This window comes from Acomys russatus, chromosome X, assembly GCF_903995435.1.
Source record: "Acomys russatus chromosome X, mAcoRus1.1, whole genome shotgun sequence".
NCBI lineage: Eukaryota > Metazoa > Chordata > Mammalia > Rodentia > Muridae > Acomys > Acomys russatus.
The window spans coordinates 90,567,299-90,573,141 of record NC_067169.1 but is presented as its reverse complement, the minus strand read 5'-3'; the positions used below and the strand labels follow the sequence as shown (position 1 = coordinate 90,573,141).

At 39.5% G+C, this 5,843-nt stretch overlaps 1 pseudogene; it reads left to right on the top strand.

Moving 5' to 3' along the window:
* Window positions 1-323: 323 nt before the first annotated feature.
* LOC127185802 (60S ribosomal protein L18-like) lies at window positions 324-882 on the top strand (annotated as a pseudogene).
* Window positions 883-5,843: the final 4,961 nt, after the last annotated feature.

The window sequence follows — 5,843 nt, the reverse complement described above, 5'->3', positions numbered from 1 at the left end:
CACCTTGAACTCTTGATTCTTTTGCCTCTATCTCCCAAGTCCTGGGAATAGAGGAATTTGCCACCGTGCTCTACTCAATAAATACATTAATATCTTAAGCGAATGAAGCAAAGAATGAGTGAGATATAAAAATAAAGAGCAGGGAACTTAGAATACACTAAATTTTAATTCTTACTCTTTACAATCTGGGCTTGAGGCCATAACCTACTGAAAATAGTACAAGATTGGGATGCCTACAATGTGGAGATCTTTCTTAACTGACTGTCTAGCTTTAGCCAAAAACGGTTGTTGGCGCTGGACATGGCCTAGCAAGAGGCACCATCATGGGTGTTGACATTAGTCACAACAAGGACCGAAAGGTTCTGCACAAGGAGGCCAAAAGTCAGCACATCTACCTGCGGCTGTTAGTCAAGCTGTACAGGTTTCTGGCCAGATGAACCAACTCTACCTTCAATCAGGTTTTGCTGAAAAGGTTATTCATGAGTCTCACCAACCGGCCACCTCTGTCCCTGTCAAGTATGATACAAAAGATGAAGCTTCCTGGCCGAGAAAAAAAAACTGCCGTGGTTGTGAGGATGGTCACAGATGATGTGAGGATCCTGGAAGTACCTAAGCTGAAGCAGCATGCACTGCGGGTGAGCAGCCGGGTCCGAAGTCGCATCCTAAAGGCTGGAGTTAAGATCCTCACCTTCGACCCTGGAGTCTCCCAAACGCTGAGGCACTGTGCTCCTGTCTGGTCCTCAGAAGGGCCAAGAAGTGTACTGGCATTTTGACAAGGCCTCAGGGACCCAATGCAGCCACACCAAACACTATGTCCGCTCCAAATGCCGGAAATTTGAGCATGCCAGAGGCTGAAGGGCCAGCCGAGGCTACAAAAACTAACCCTGTCCATTGGCTAGATCTGGGTAGGGGTTTGAAGTTTACTGCACGTATTGTCCTTGGCTAATGCCATAGTTTGAGCAGGACTCCTGGGCCCAGATCCGCCCATCATAATATTCTTCTTGTAAGTTTCTAGGACCCCTGGATAGAAGGCTACCAAGAAGAGACTTGATACCCTATGAGCATATACAGGGGGAGGAGGTCCCCCTCAGTCACAGTCATAGGGGAGGGGAGTAAGGGGAAAGCGGGAGGGAGGGAGGAATGGGAGGATACAAAGGATGGGATAAAAACTGAAATGTAATATGGATAAATTAATAAAATATTTTTTTAATAAAATATTTTTTAAAAACCAAAAAACAAACAAACAAAACAAACAAACAAAAAAACTAACCCTGGAACTAACTGTTATTAAAAAAACTTTGGATGTTGAAAAAAAATGGTCGTTGGTAATAAATAGACTATTTTTGCTTTATGCATTAGTATTGTCCTCTGCGTGTTTAATATAATTAATATTATATGCATATACAAAAGTTTAATCTCCTACTGTGCTATCCATTAGTCTTAGTGTGTGTTCACCTTCATTGCTTACAGTAACTTGGACATTGGTGGATTCTGTGGTCCAGTACTTTTTATTCTAGTATCCAGTTGATAAATTATACTGACCTAAAAAATGTTAAATATTTCCTGATAACACTAATTGACGGAGGTCCTTTTGAAATACCATTTCTCTCCAGAAATTTTACTCACAAGCTGATTTCTGTGGAAACTTTCAGGAGATGAGTATAGTTTTCCAGGATCACCAGTTAAGCTCAAACCACAAAGACACTCCAATGCCTTTCATTCTGATTCAGTGCAATGACAACTACAAACTTAAAACAATGACACTTTCTAGAGGTGCAAAACAGGGACACACAGAGGCCACTCCTCACCTTGCTTTCAGCTCCTGGTATGATAAAGAACAGAATGTGGCTAAAAGGGACAAAAGAGTTTACATTGTCAAGTAAGAAAAACAACTCTTGTTTTCCGTTCAGGGTTTAAACTATGACATTTTCAAATAATTCTATTTCCCAAGAAGATCTCCACTAGATTTATTTAAGACTCATGTATACTCTTATATACTCTGGGTGCTTCTTATGCTTAGAGTAACTCATGTCTGAGGCTAAAGAAGTTCTCCATAATATTAACGAGGGATTCCCCCGTGAAGCATTTCCTCCCGGACTTGCAAATTACCAAGTGCATGCTTCTACATATATCCCCATGGGTTCTTTGCTCCAGATTAGTCTAGGAGTTCACAGGCTCTTAAAGAGTTACATGCCTCTGAAATGTCATGCACTAAGTATGACTGTATGTAAAGGTACTGATTCCAGAAGCCCTATGTATCCTCTATGGTTATATAATTCAAGGTGGTACCATCCAAAAGGACTTTCCTGCTCAATTCTTACCTGACATTCCAGCAACTGAAAAAACGAGTATGATCTCACAAGGAGCAAAACGGACCAATTGGTGAAGCACAGCACCTCTGTTATATGAAAAAGGAGCCTTTGCAAAGCTTTCCACATTGACACATTTTGATCTTGCTTGTTTTTCTAAGAGGAATGCTATCTACAAAATGGACACCAATCTGGAATTCAATTTCATTCAATTTCATTATCTCCTTAAGTACTTTGGAAGTTATCAGACAATGTGTCCTGACTACCAATTGGAAAACAATTGAAAGGAAGTTTAAACCCTGTCAGGCAGTTGTGATGGAAGAGGAGAACAGAATAAACACACACCATAAATTTCCGCTGGGGAGCTAAGAACACACTGAAGAAGTTGGGTTTTCCCATGGTTGCAAATACACAAATCATACTCATCTCATTGAAATGTTTAAATAATCTTCTCTGTCAATTCATCCATAATAAAAAGGCATTCACTGTGCTCAAAAGGGATGCTTATGGGTGGAATTTATAGACTCTTATAGAACTATTTCTCTTTTTAAAATTTCTTACTCTTCACCATAGGTCTGACCCAAGGTTGGTTCACCAAGAAAGAAGCACCTGGGCCAGCAGGATGGCTTTGTAGGTAAAAGTATGGACTCTGCACCTGTCAGTCTGTGTTTGATCCCACATGGTGGAAGGACAGAACTAGTTCCTGTAGGTTATCCTCTGATCTCTGGTGCATGTGTACATGCATATCCACAATAAATAGATACCGATATTTTTAAATAGAAAAGCTGGTACTTTGATGCTCAAAGTGTAACTCTTTCTTCATATAACACACTGTTTTAGCAACAAAAGATGAGCTAGTATTTCATGTCAATGAATTTTTTCACAGACTGTAACAATTAGTAAAAGTGTAAGGTATACAGCAGAGTGCCTGTGAACTGAAAGATAAACAAGCCTTATCAATAACCCAAGAAGTGAGAGGAACAAGAAGAGTAAAATACAATAAACACAGGATAAAAGGGCAGTCATAATGAGAGAAGAAATTCCATAAATTTAAATAATATATGAAAATAAAACTTTCAGAGAACTCTGATCTATACTTAAAAATACCACTCTTTCTCAAATATTCCAAAGGAAAATATCCAGCAGTGATGATTTCAGTAAAAGCACATGAGCAACAATGTACAGCACTTTATAAATAACTACCTTCCTCCAGATCTGTTTTCTTTCTTATGCCATCTAAAAAACATCTCTAGCCCTTGTGGAACCTAGCCCTGAGTCTCACCCCTGCCATTTTACCTTGTGGATATTGATACAGTGTACTCAAACACATCACATTCACAGCTCAGGCTCTTCTGGCTGCATCCATTGAAGGTTTAAAGAAGTGATATTGAAACACTTGCTTTCATGGTAGCTGATGTATTTGTTGTGTAGTTGGATTCCATTTGCAAGTATTTTGTTGAATTTTTGCATCAGTATTCATAAGACAAATTGTTCTGAAATTCTCATTCTTTGTTGGCTCTTTGTGTGGTTCAGGTATCAGGGTGACTATGGCCTCATAGAATGAGGATGTCAAGGTTCCTTTTGTTTCTACTTTGTAGAATGGTTTGAGGAGTATTGGTATTAGCTTTTCTTTGACAGTCTGGTAGAGTTCTGCACTGAGACTTTCTGGACCTGAACTTTGTTGTTGTTGTTGTTGTTGTTGTTGAGAGAATTTAAAGTGGTTGTACAAGTTTACATTCCCACCAGCAATTGAGGCATGTTCCCCTTTCTCCACATCCTTGTCAGCATGTGCTGTCACTTGAGGTTTTGATCATAGCCATCCTCATAGGTGTAAGATAGAATCTCAGGGTAATTTTCATTTTCATTTTCCTGATGACTAGGGATATTGAGCATTTCTTTAAGTGCTTCTTGGTCATTAGAGATTCCTCTATTGAGAATTTTCTGTTTAGTTCTATACCCCACTTATTTTGGTATTTCAATACAGGGTTTCTCTGTGTAATCTTGGCTGTCCCAGACTCACTTTGTAGACCAGCTGGCTTTAAACTCACAGCAATCTGCTTGCCTCTGCTTCCCTGAGGGTTGGGATTAACACCTGAATCACCATACTTCACTTGTACTGTTTTTAAATTGGATTATTTGGTTTGTTTCTAATTTCTTGAGTCTTTTATATAGTCTGAATATTAGGCCTCTGTCTGATGTAGGGTTGGGGAAGATCTTTTCCCAGTTTGTAGGCTGTCATTTTGTCCTATTGACAGTGTCCGTTGCCTTACAGAAGCTAGTTGGCTCAGTTAATCAAGAATGTGGGTGAGATGGTTATTGTTGATTGTCAACTCGATTACATCTGGAGTGACCTATCCAGAAATGGAGGACACACCTAGGAGAGATATCTCTGCTTAGTTTGAAGTAGGTAAATTCACTTCTAGTCTGGACCTTTGAAGAGAGAGAGACACATCTTTGATACAGACTCACCTTTAATCTTGGCCACACTTTCTGCTGGAAGCCAAGGACATGGATGAAGGAAACTTTACTCTTTGCCTACTTGTCTTCTTCTTTTTAAAACATCAATTCCTTCACTGTTAGAGCCTACTTCTTTGGAATCCCACCATCTACTGAACACCATCTGAAATATCTAGTGTCTTAGGGTTTCTATTGCTGTGAAGAAACACCATGACCACTGCAACTCTTATAATGGAACATTTTATTGGAGTTTTCTTATAAGTTTAGGGGTTTAGTCCTTTGTCATCATGGTGGGAAGCATGCTGGTACACAGGTAGACATGGTGCTGGAGAGGTAGCTGAGAGTTCTACATCCAGATTCTCAGGCCGCAGGAAGAGAAAGTGACATTGGGCCTGCTTTGAGTATCTGGGGCCTCAAAGCCCTTCCCTAGTGACACATTTCCTCCAACAAAGCCACACCTATTTCAACAAGGCCACACCTCTTAATAGCATCACTCCCTGTTGGCTTATGTGAGCCCTTTTCATTCAAACCACCACATCCATCCTTGTGCTTGTGGACTGGGAATTGTCTGTATTCTTGGATTTTCTGTTTATAGCACACCATTGTTGGATTAGTTGGACCATAGCCAGTAAGTAAGTCTAATGAATCCCATATATATATATATATATGCATATACATATAGATATACACATACATATAGGTGCATTCTATAAGTTCTGCTACTCTAGAGAACCCTGACTAATACAATGAGTCTTGATTGAGAAGTTTGTAAAGGAAGAATGCATGATTTTCTTCCTTTGTGACAATGTATGTACCAAAGAATAGTACTCTTGAGTAAATACAAAATAAAGACATCAGAAGAGGTTGTAGCATCAAGAACCTAACCAAACCAAGTTTTTCTTCAAAATCCCTACTGTCCAACTCAGAGTATGATGAATGAAAAAAATAAGATGGATGGCATAATGGAGCAAGCAAACAAGTAACAAATTTTTAAAAATCAAATGCTAAAGGGCTGGAGAGATGGCTCAGTAATTAAGAGCACTGACTGCTCTTCCAGAGGACCTGGGTTTAATTTCC